At 42.6% G+C, this 12,983-nt stretch overlaps 1 non-coding gene and 2 pseudogenes across 1 annotated transcript; all 3 read right to left on the bottom strand.

Moving 5' to 3' along the window:
* Window positions 1-1,160: 1,160 nt before the first annotated feature.
* On the bottom strand, window positions 1,161-1,377 carry LOC117506262. Its single transcript, XR_004559414.1, has one exon. It is a non-coding gene; the product is annotated as a small nucleolar RNA U3 (small nucleolar RNA).
* An 8,525-nt stretch (window positions 1,378-9,902) lies between these two features.
* Window positions 9,903-10,106, bottom strand: LOC117506264 (annotated as a pseudogene).
* Window positions 10,107-12,217: 2,111 nt separating this feature from the next.
* Window positions 12,218-12,421, bottom strand: LOC117506263 (annotated as a pseudogene).
* Between the last annotated feature and the right edge of the window lie 562 nt (window positions 12,422-12,983).

Here is a 12,983-nt window from a genome sequence, read left to right as displayed (position 1 = left end):
AAAACTGTCACTCTCTATAAGGAGTTTTTTTTTTTTTTAAGAGAATTGATGTTACAGACGCCCTTTTTTACAATTTTTTTTAATGTTTGTTAATATATCTTTTTAAATAAAGTTTTGAAAACAAAAACATTGTGGGAGAGGCAGAAAAGTGAGTAAAACCACATTTAAAATATTTAGAACCACAAATAAACTTGATTCTTGGTTTGTTTATTTATTTTGCCGTTAAAATTGGCCATCATTTATTAAAATAAAATAATTTTTCAAGGCCAGGGCTTCTCAAAGTCTGGAGACTATTTAATCACAGTGCAGCAAACGAGGTCAGTGGACTGAACAAGTGAGTGACTGAGGGGGATTGAAGATATCCCTCCGCTCAGCGCTTTCAGGCTGCTGCAGGCAGCACTGCAAGAGGGGGGGAGACCAGCTGCCGCTTGGTGACAGCAGAGACTTTCACTTACATTCACCAAACATCAGAAAAGTCTCCGGTAACGCCAGAAAAAGTAGCTAGATTTGTTGCTAGTCGCTTAGAGAAAATAAGTCGTCAAGAAGGTTTGGAAAGTCGCCAGATTTAGAGATTTAGCGAGAAGTTTGGAACATTGAATGTAAACACATGCAACACGAACTAACCTGTGCACAGCCCTGTACTGAACCAAATGTCCAGTACTGAAATGGTTCAATATAAATACATGTACTGTTACACCCTTAGCGAACACACACACACACACACACACACACACACACACACACACACACACACACACACACACACACACACACACACACACACACACACACACACACACACACACACACACACACACACACACACATACACCCTTTTATTATATGGATGGTGTTTACAAGATGATATTATTAATGACTGATTATGAACTATTTGAAAAATTGTCCTAAATGTAATTTAGTTTTCTGAGCTCACTAAGTGAATTCACACTTATCAAATAATGGATTTTCCAACTTTACTGTAACATGAATACATCATTAAATGCTATGTAAACAACAAATGTGTAACCTCAAAAACACATTTTTTGTGCAGTTTTTTTTAAGTATCCATCACTGTGTTTAGTAACACACTACAGTGACTGATAATGGAAACATATTTTGGTTGATTTCCACACACTAAATTCCATGTACACAGTGTTAGAAACACTCTGACCATACTCCTCCTCTCATCACCCCTGAGTGAAGACAATAAACAATCATCAAAGACAGAAAGCAGATGAAATGTATCATTTCTTTCTGTCCACTTCATGCTCCGGAAGAAGTATCAGGACTCTTCATCGTGGTTGGCAAGACAGAACACTTTAGAAACAGATTTCTCAAGTCAGAGACTATAGAAATGATCCCTAAAAGTATAGTCTTAATCTGATGATGCTCCTGCTGCAGGACTTGAACCACCAACGAACCCTGCTTTGTTATGGTACCGAATCCCCCTCCCCCAGACATATTTAACTGAGTTTAAGAAACAAATTGAACCATCAACAAGACAGAAATATTATTATTTATATACACGTCACACAGTCAAACACAGCTCTGATTTATTTCTACAGGTGTGACTTGGACTGAAGCTATTGGCGCCACACAAATTAAGGAGTAGTACAACCGGTTTAAAGACGGACGCGTAACGGTGCAGAGTGAGCCGCGCTCCGGCCGACCATCGACGTGCCGAAATGACGAGATCATTTCCAACGTGAACGCTGTGGTGATGCGGGACCATCGAGTGACCATCCGAGAAATTGCGGAGGAAGTGGACATTAGTACTTTTTCGGCACATTCCATTGTTACAGAAGATTTGGGCATGAAGCGAGTGGCTGCGAAGTTCGTGCCGAGGTTGCTGACGGCGGACCAAAAGCACCTCCGTGTTGAAGTCTCATAGGATATGCTGGACTCCATTCACACTGATCCCAGCTTTATGGACACTATTATCATCGGTGATGAGTCCTGGGTGTACAGGTATGACCCGGAAACCAAATTCCAGTCGTCACAGTGGAAGCATTCCACGTCGCCACGACCGAAGAAGGCACGCCAAGTGCGCAGCAATGTGAAGGTAATGCTGACTGTTTTTTTTTACTCCTGCGGTGTGGTACACCATGAGTACGCACCACAGGGTCAAACAATAAAGAAGGAGTATTACAGGGATGTCCTCCGTTGCCTCCGTAATGCTGTACGGCGCAAGAGACCGGAGTTGTGAGCCACAGGAAATTGGCACCTCCACCACGACAATGCTCCAGCACATTCCTTGAACTTAATTTGGACTTTTTTGTGTTAAAACCAAACTCCTGTGGTTCCACAGGCTCCATACTCTCCTGACATGGCCCCTTGCGATTTCTGGCTGTTCCCAAAAATTAAAACACCATTAAAAGGAACGCGTTTTGAGACGAGGGAGGACATCATGGCTGCAACGACAGCGGAGCTGCACTCCATCCCAAAAGAGGCTTTTTTGGAATGCTTCCAACAGTGGCGACACCGCTGGGAGAAGTGTGTGGAGTCACAAGGAGACTACTTCGAGGGTGATTAGGTTTCCAACCCTCCAGGTAAGTCAGTTTTTTTCCCCGGCCAAAGGTCGGATACTTTTCTAACAGACCTCGTATGTATGAATGTATGTATGTACGAGGTCTGTCCAAAAAGTATTGGACCTTTTTATTTTTTGCAAAAACCATATGGATTTGAATCACGTTTGATTGCATCAGCCAAGCATGAACCTTCGTGCGCATACGTGACTTTTTTCACGCCTGTCGGTTGCGTCATTCACCTATGAGCAGGCTTTGTGTGAGCAGTGGTCCACCCCTCTCATCGGATTTTTATTGCGAATAAATGTCTGAATGATTTGGAGCTTTGCTGCATCAAATTTTTCCAGAAACTGTGAGAGACCTCCAGCTGGACACCATTCGGAAAATTTAGATGGCTTTCAGCGACGATTTTGTGGGGATTACACAGATTAAGGACTGCTCTAGTCGGTTTAAAGACCGCCCACAGCGTCTGAGAGCACGGCGCGCTCCGAGCGCTGATCGACAGGCTCAAACCCCGCTGAAACAACCAGATCATTTCCAACGTGAAGGCTTTGTTGATCCGGGACGTCGTCTAACTTTCACAAAAAAGGCAGAAGGCGTGGACATCAGCACTTTTTCAGCACATTTTACTGTCACAAGAGTTTTTTTCATGGAAAGAGAAGTGGAGGATTGCGCCACCATGCCGCTCATGGCGCAGGACAAAACCACCTCTGCGTTGGTCTCACAGGACGGCATTCAGGTGGCTTTCAGATGGCTTCTGGTTGCTTTTCAGTCGTGTGAGTATGCGAGAAGTTGTGCATGAGCTGGACATGCCCCAACATGTTCTGTGAGGCTTCATCACAGCGTTGCTTTGCGCCATGCGGCTCCACCGCGACGCGTGGAGTTCCTCCGCACGTCTGCCTCAATGTGCCGAAACAGTGCTGATGTCCACATCTTCCGAAGTCTTTCAGAAGTCTTTCAGAAAGTGCTGTAACTAGGTTTAAGGATATGATTCCTTCTTTATGTTCTCTAATGCCATATACCAACACAGTGCAGAGTAGCTACCTAGAGTATCTCGTCAGTAGTTTTACATCCTCATTGAAGACAACTTTGGATGCTGTAGCTCCTCTGAAAAAGAGAGCTTTAAATCAGAAGTGCCTAACTCCATGGTATAACTCACAAACTCGCAGCTTAAAGCAGATAACCCGTAAGTTGGAGAGGAAATGGCGTCTCACTAATTTAGAAGATCTTCACTTAGCCTGGAAAAAGAGTCTGTTGCTCTATAAAAAAGCCCTCCGTAAATCTAGGACATCTTACTACTCATCACTAATTGAAGAAAATAAGAACAACCACAGGTTTCTTTTCAGCACTGTAGCCAGGCTGACATAGAGTCAGAGCTCTATTGAGCTGAGTATTCCTTTAACTTTAACTAGTAATGATTTCATGACTTTCTTTGCTAATAACATTTTAACTATTAGAGAAAAAATGACTCATAACCATCCCAAAGACGTATCGTTATCTTTGGCTGCTTTCAGTGATGCCAGTATTTGGTTAGACTCTTTCTCTCCGATTGTTCTGTCTGAGTTATTTTCATTAGTTACTTCCTCCAAACCATCAACATGTCTATCAGACCCCATTCCTACCAGGCTGCTCAAGGAAGCCCTACCATTAATTAATGCTTCGATCTTAAATATGATAAATCTATCTTTATTAGTTGGCTATGTACCACAGGCTTTTAAGGTGGCAGTAATTAAACCATTACTTAAAAAGCCATCACTTGACCCAGCTAATTCTTAGCTAATTATAGGCCAATCTCCAACCTTCCTTTTCTCTCAAAAATTCTTGAAAGGGTAGTTGTAAAACAGCTAACTGATCATCTGCAGAGGAATGGTCTATTTGAAGAGTTTCAGTCAGGTTTTAGAATTCATCATAGTACAGAAACAGCATTAGTGAAGGTTACAAATGATCTTCTCTGCACCCCTTCACGGCATGTCTTTTTCCTGGTTTTTTCCCTCAGCCCCAACCAGTCTCAGCAGATGACTGCCCCTCCCTGAGCCTGGTTCTGCTGGAGGTTTCTTCCTGTTAAAAGGGAGTTTTTCCTTCCCTCTGTTGCCAAGTGTTTGCTCATAGGGGGTCGTTTTGACCGTTGGGGTTTTTCATAATTATTGTATGGCCTTGCCTTACAATGTGGAGCGCCTTGGGGCAACTGTTTGTTGTGATTTGGCGCTATATAAGAAAAAAGTTGATTGATTGATTGATCTTCTTATGGCCTCAGACAGTGGACTCATCTCTGTGCTTGCTCTGTTAGACCTCAGTGCTGCTTTTGATACTGTTGACCATAAAATTTTATTACAGAGATTAGAGCATGCCATAGGTATTAAAGGCACTGCGCTGCGGTGGTTTGAATAATATTTATCTAATAGATTACAATTTGTTCATGTAAATGGGGAATCGTCTTCACAGACTAAGGTTAATTATGGAGTTCCACAAGGTTCTGTGCTAGGACCAATTTTATTCACTTTATACATGTTTCCCTTAGGCAGTATTATTAGACGGCATTGCTTAAATTTTCATTGTTACGCAGATAATACCCAGCTTCATCTATCCATGAAGCCAGAGGACACACTCCAATTAGCTAAACTGCAGGATTGTCTTACAGACATAAAGACATGGATGACCTCTAATTTCCTGCTTTTAAACTCAGATAAAACTGAAGTTATTGTACTTGGTCCCACAAATCTTAGAAACATGGTGTCTAACCAGATCCTTACTCTGGATGGCATTACCCTGACCTCTAGTAATACTGTGAGAAATCTTGGAGTCATTTTTGATCAGGATATGTCATTCAATGCGCATATTAAACAAATATGTAGGACTGCTTTTTTGCATTTGCGCAATATCTCTAAAATTACAAAGGTCTTGTCTCAGAGTGATGCTGAAAAACTAATTCATGCATTTATTTCCTCTAGGCTGGACTATTGTAATTCATTATTATCAGGTTGTCCTAAAAGTTCCCTGAAAAGCCTTCAGTTAATTCAAAATCCTGCAGCTATAGTGCTAACAGGGACTAGAAGGAGAGAGCATATCTCACCCATATTGGCCTCTCTTCATTGGCTTCCTGTTAATTCTAGAATAGAATTTAAAATTCTTCTTCTTACTTAGAAGGTTTTGAATAATCAGGTCCCATCTTATCTTAGGGACCTCGTAGTACCATATCACCCCAATAGAGCGCTTCGCTGTCAGACTGCAGGCTTACTTGTAGTTCCTAGGGTTTGTAAGAGTAGAATGGGAGGCAGAGCCTTCAGCTTTCAGGCTCCTCTCCTCTGGAACCAGCTCCCAATTCAGATCAGGGAGACAGACACCCTCTCTACTTTTAAGATTAGGCTTAAAACTTTCCTTTTTGCTAAAGCTTATAGTTAGGGCTGGATCAGGTGACCCTGAACCATCCCTTAGTTATGCTGCTATAGACTTAGACTGCTGGGGGGTTCCCATGATGCACTGAGTGTTTCTTTCTCTTTTTGCTCTGTATGCACCACTCTGCATTTAATCATTAGTGATTGATCTCTGCTCCCCTCCACAGCATGTCTTTTTCCTGGTTCTCTCCCTCAGCCCCAACCAGTCCCAGCAGAAGACTGCCCCTCCCTGAGCCTGGTTCTGCTGGAGGTTTCTTCCTGTTAAAAGGGAGTTTTTCCTTCCCACTGTTGCCAAGTGCTTGCTCACAGGGGGTCGTTTTGACCGTTGGTGTTTTTCCGTAATTATTGTATGGCTTTGCCTTACAATATAAGGCGCCTTGGGGCAACTGTTTGTTGTGATTTGGCGCTATATAAATAAAATTGATATGATTTGATTTGATTCCGCAATTCCTGTGCTAGTCAGATGACATACCGGATCAAGACAGCGTCCAGTTTAGAAATGAATGGCACATTCCACTGTTACAGGAGTTTTTGTCATGGAAAGAGGAGCGGAGGAACTCCGCGCGTCACGGCGGAGCCACATGGCGCAAAGCAACGCCATGATGAAGCCTCACAGGACATGTTGGGGCATGTCCAGCTCATGCACAATTTCTCGGATACTCACATAACTGAAAAGCAACCGGAAGCTGTCTGAACCATCTGAAAGCCCTCCTGTGAGACCAACACGGAGGTGGTTTTTGTCCTGCACCATGGCGGCATGGTGGCGCAATCATCCGCTTCTCTTGCCGAAAAAGTGCTGATGTCCACGCCTTCTGCCTTTTTTGTGAAAGTTAGATGACGTGCCGGATCAACAAAGCCTTCACGTTGGAAATGATCTGGTTGTTTCAGCGGGGTTTGAGCCTGTCGATTGGCGCTCGGAGTGTGCCGCGCTCTCAGACGCTGTGGGCGGTCTTTAAACCAGCTGGAGCACTCCTTAATCTGTGTAATCCCCATAAAATCATCGCTGAAAGCCATCTAAATTTTCCGAATGGTGTCCACCTGGAGGTTTCTCACAGTTTCTGGAAAAATTTGATGCAGCAAAGCTCCAAATCGTTCAGACATTAATTCGCAATAAAAATCCGACGAGAGGGGTGGACCAGTGCTCACTCAAAGCCTGCTCACAGGCAAATGATGCAACCGACAGGCGTGAAAAAACTCACGCATGCGCACGAAGGTTCAAGCTTGGCTGATGCAATCACACGTGATTCAAATCCATATGGTTTTTGCAAAAAATAAAAAGGTACGAAACGTTTTGGACAGACCTCGTATGTATACTCAACAAAAATATAAACGCAACACTTTTGGTTTTGCTCCCATTTTGTATGAGATTAACTCAACGACCTAAAACTTTTTCCACATACACAATATCACCATTTCCCTCAAATACTGTGCACAAACCAGTCTAAATCTGTGATATTGAGCACTTCTCCTTTGCTGAGATAATCCATCCCACCTCACAGGTGTGCCATACCAAGATGCTGATTAGACACCATGATTAGTGCATAGGTGTGCCTTAGACTGCCCACAATAAAAGGCCACTCTGAAAGGTGCAGTTTTGTTTTATTGGGGGGGGGATGCCAGTCAGTATCTGGTGTGACCACCATTTGCCTCATGCAGTGCAACACATCTCCTTCGCATCATCCGTGAAGAGAACACCTCTCCAACGTGCCAAATGGCAGCAAATGTGAGCATTTGCCCACTCAAATCGGTTACAACGACGAACTGGAGTCAGGTCAAGACCCCGATGAGGACGACGAGCATGCAGATGAGCTTCCCTGAGACAGTTTCTGACAGTTTGTGCAGAAATTCTTTGGTTATGCAAACCGATTGTTCCAGCAGCTGTCCGAGTGGCTGGTCTCAGACGATCTTGGAGGTGAACATGCTGGATGTGGAGGTCCTGGGCTGGTGTGGTTACACGTGGTCTGCGGTTGTGAGGCTGGTTGGATGTACTGCCAAATTCTCTGAAACGCCTTTGGAGACAGCTTATGGTAGAGAAATGAACATTCAATACACGAGCAACAGCTCTGGTTGACATTCCTGCTGTCAGCATGCCAATTGCACGCTCCCTCAAATCTTGCGACATCTGTGGCATTGTGCTGTGTGATAAAACTGCACCTTTCAGAGTGGCCTTTTATTGTGGGCAGTCTAAGGCACACCTGTGCACTAATCATGGTGTCTAATCAGCATCTTGATATGGCACACCTGTGAGGTGGGATGGATTATCTCAACAAAGGAGAAGTGCTCACTATCACAGATTCAGACTGGTTTGTGAACAATATTTGAGAGAAATGGTGATATTGTATATGTGGAAAAAGTTTTAGATCTTTGAGTTCATCTCATACAAAATGGGAGCAAAACCAAAAGTGTTGCGTTTATATTTTTGTTGAGTATATGTATGTATGCAGCACGGTTTGTGTTCACTATGCACAGACACAGTAATTAAGCAATCAACACCAATCTTGGTGTGGTGACTGGGGGCACCAAGGGGGAGGTCACTGGGGCCCTTACGTTGAAAGCGTACGTGTGCGATCATGCACATGCACTCACACACACACACACGTGCATGCGAGCGCGCGCACACACACACACACACACACACACACACACACACACACACACACACACACACACACACACACACACAATCTGCCTTTTATATTAGATCATGACCTGCGAGTTAACGCACACATTTTTTTTCCAATTAAAATGTACCTCCTCTGTGCATCATCCCAGAGTGTGGCAGTGATATGACATGCTGTCACCTTTTATCATCATTCACTTGAGTCTCATAAATGTCACAAATTGTTCTATGAAAATTAACCTGTTTTACCCCACTGGCAGCAATTGTTGACAAAGTGTATCACTGTCATTTTCTACTTACAATAATAAAAATATCTCAAAGGTACTAATGCAACTTTTTCCACTTTATAAATGGCATAAATGGTTTAATAATGACAACATACACACAATGCAGTGCAGCTCTACTACACCTTAACAAGAGTGACATGAAATATACAATGACAATAAAAACCATAATAATACCTAAAATCCATAATAATACCAAACGTACCAATCTTTAAAAACATTGACACTGGACGAGTTAATGACATGGTTCAGTAAACTGTTCCACAAGGTGACAATTCTGTTGCTAAAAAAATCTTTCTGATGTTCAATCTTGACCTATTAACCTTTAACAGAGTCAAGTGGCCTCTCAGAGCAGTGTAATCTGTAAACTGGAAAAATTGATTCTTATCAGCATTTTCATGGCAGTTTAATATTTTATAAGCTTCAATAACTTTCTCAGAGTCTGGGGACTTGAGCCATGGGCTCTTCTGTTTTCTAATGTTGTAAGTCTGAGTTCCTTCAACCTATTTTCATCAGATAAATGTTCTAAACCGGGAACAGTTTTTGTTGCCCTGAGTTGAACTTCTAACGTATCTTTGTCCCTCTGCAAAAAGGAGCACCACACTTGCACACAATAAACACAAAAGCAGGCTTCTTGTCAAAACTTACTAATTTGTCCAAAAATATTGGTCCAATCACCTTGCTGTTTTCAAGACATGAATCATCTTGAAAAAATTAATAAGTACACCAAAAGGACCAGAGAGGCTGCTCCCCTTTTATTATATGGATGGTCTTTACAAGATGATATTGTTAACAATTAATTATGAACTATTTAAAAAAATTGTGCTAAATTTAATCTTGTTTTCTGGGCTCACTAACTGAATCCACACTTTTCAGTTAATGGATTTTCCAACTTTACCACCTACATGAATCCAGCATTAAACACCATGCAAACAATAGATGCAACCTCAAAAACAAGTTTTTTTGTCTGTTTGCTTTTTTTTGTCTGATTTTGTGGTGAATAACACTTACGTAAAATTTATTTGTCAAGAAAATGTTTTGGTGAGTTACATGCACTGAATTCCATGTATGCAACATTTGAACCACTCTGAACATATTCCTCCTTTCTTTATTTCCTAGCAGAAATAATAAACAATCATCAATGACAGAAAGCCAATGAAACAAATCTTTTGTTTGTGTCTGTTTTACGCTTAGAAAGAAGCATAGAACAGAAAACTTCATGAGACCAAAGACTTCAGAAACACATTTGTGAAGTGAAAGATGACAGAAATGACTGAAAAGCCACCGAAAGCCATCTGAATCTTCCGAATGGTGGAAGAGCTGGGCATGTCACAACATGTCCTGTGAGGCTTCAACACGGTGGAGCTTTTGCTGCGCCATCAGCTTCGTGCCAAAGCCGTCGGCATGAATTTCGCTGCAACTCTTTTCATGGCAAAATCTTCTGTCACACTGGAATGTGCCAAAAAAGTGCTGATGTCCACCTCTTCCACAATTTCTCGGACAGTCACACGACTGTCCCGCATCACCACAGAGTTCACTTTGGAAATGATCTGGTCATTTCTGCATGTTGATGGCCGACCGGAGAGCGGCTCGCTCTCCACCGTTGTGCGGCCGTCTTTAAACCGGTTGTACCGCTCCTTAATCTGTGTGATGCCCATAGGATCGTCACCAAAAGCCGTCTAAAAATCCGAATGGTTTCCACCTGGCTGTCGCCCAGTTTCTGACAAAATTTGATGCAGTCGCGCTGCTCCAGTCATTCCGCCATTTCCTTCAAAGAAAAAACAACAAGAGACTCCACCCATCCTAACACAAAGGCTGCTTACCAGCAAATGACGCAACAGACAGGCGTGAAAAAATTCACGCATGCGCACGAAGGTTCAAGGTTGGCTCATGCAAGCACACGTGTTTCAAATCCATCAGGTTTTTGAAAAAAAATAAAAAGGTGGGATACTTTTCTAACAGACCTCGTATATATATATATACGAGGTCTGTCAATAAAGTATAGGTCCTTTTTATTTTTTTCAAAAACTATATGGATTTCATTCATATGTTTTTACGTCAGACATGCTTGAACCCTCGTGCGCATGCGTGAGTTTTGCCACGCCTGTCGGTGACGTCATTCGCCTGTGAGCACGCCTTGTGGGAGGAGTCGTCCAGCCCCTCGTCGGAATTCCTTTGTCTGAGAAGTTGCTGAGAGACTGGCGCTTTGTTTGATCAAAATTTTTTCAAAACCTGTGAGGCACATCGAAGTGGACACGGTTAAAAAAATTCAGCTGGTTTTCGGTGAAAAGTTTAACGGCTGATGAGAGATTTTGAGGTGATACTGTGGCTTTAAGGACTTCCCACGGAGCGGGACGTCACGCAGTGCTCCCAGGCTGTTTCAATCTGAAAACCTCCACATTTAAGCCTCTGTTGACCCGGGACGTCGTGAGAGAACAGAGGTTTCAGAAGAAGTCGGTTTCAGCATTTTATCCGGATATTCCACTGTTAAAGGAGATTTTTTTAAATGAAAGACGTGCGAACGGATTGCAGCATCGGCTCGCAGCCGCCGCAACGCGCCGCCACTGGAAAAACACCTCCGTTGGAAGCCTTAAGGACAAGTTGGAACATGCCCAGCTGTTAAACAATTTCTCATATACTCACTCCACTGAAAGCCATCAAAAGCCGCCTGGATTTTACAAATGGTTATCAACACAGAGGTGTTTTTCCTGCGAGCCGCCGCGACAATCTGTTCACACGTCAATAACTTTCTCAGAGTCTGGGGACTTGAGCCATGGGCTCTTCTGTTTTCTAATGTTGTAAGTCTGAGTTCCTTCAACCTATTTTCATCAGATAAATGTTCTAAACCGGGAACAGTTTTTGTTGCCCTGAGTTGAACTTCTAACGTATCTTTGTCCCTCTGCAAAAAGGAGCACCACACTTGCACACAATAAACACAAAAGCAGGCTTCTTGTCAAAACTTACTAATTTGTCCAAAAATATTGGTCCAATCACCTTGCTGTTTTCAAGACATGAATCATCTTGAAAAAATTAATAAGTACACCAAAAGGACCAGAGAGGCTGCTCCCCTTTTATTATATGGATGGTCTTTACAAGATGATATTGTTAACAATTAATTATGAACTATTTAAAAAAATTGTGCTAAATTTAATCTTGTTTTCTGGGCTCACTAACTGAATCCACACTTTTCAGTTAATGGATTTTCCAACTTTACCACCTACATGAATCCAGCATTAAACACCATGCAAACAATAGATGCAACCTCAAAAACAAGTTTTTTGTCTGTTTGCTTTTTTTTGTCTGATTTTGTGGTGAATAACACTTACGTAAAATTTATTTGTCAAGAAAATGTTTTGGTGAGTTACATGCACTGAATTCCATGTATGCAACATTTGAACCACTCTGAACATATTCCTCCTTTCTTTATTTCCTAGCAGAAATAATAAACAATCATCAATGACAGAAAGCCAATGAAACAAATCTTTTGTTTGTGTCTGTTTTACGCTTAGAAAGAAGCATAGAACAGAAAACTTCATGAGACCAAAGACTTCAGAAACACATTTGTGAAGTGAAAGATGACAGAAATGACTGAAAAGCCACCGAAAGCCATCTGAATCTTCCGAATGGTGGAAGAGCTGGGCATGTCACAACATGTCCTGTGAGGCTTCAACACGGTGGAGCTTTTGCTGCGCCATCAGCTTCGTGCCAAAGCCGTCGGCATGAATTTCGCTGCAACTCTTTTCATGGCAAAATCTTCTGTCACACTGGAATGTGCCAAAAAGTGCTGATGTCCACCTCTTCCACAATTTCTCGGACAGTCACACGACTGTCCCGCATCACCACAGAGTTCACTTTGGAAATGATCTGGTCATTTCTGCATGTTGATGGCCGACCGGAGAGCGGCTCGCTCTCCACCGTTGTGCGGCCGTCTTTAAACCGGTTGTACCGCTCCTTAATCTGTGTGATGCCCATAGGATCGTCACCAAAAGCCGTCTAAAAATCCGAATGGTTTCCACCTGGCTGTCGCCCAGTTTCTGACAAAATTTGATGCAGTCGCGCTGCTCCAGTCATTCCGCCATTTCCTTCAAAGAAAAAACAACAAGAGACTCCACCCATCCTAACACAAAGGCTGCTTACCAGCAAATGACGCAACAGACAGGCG

Source organism: Thalassophryne amazonica, unplaced genomic scaffold, assembly GCF_902500255.1.
Source record: "Thalassophryne amazonica unplaced genomic scaffold, fThaAma1.1, whole genome shotgun sequence".
Classification (NCBI taxonomy): domain Eukaryota; kingdom Metazoa; phylum Chordata; class Actinopteri; order Batrachoidiformes; family Batrachoididae; genus Thalassophryne; species Thalassophryne amazonica.
This window is presented reverse-complemented; position numbering and strand designations above follow the sequence as displayed.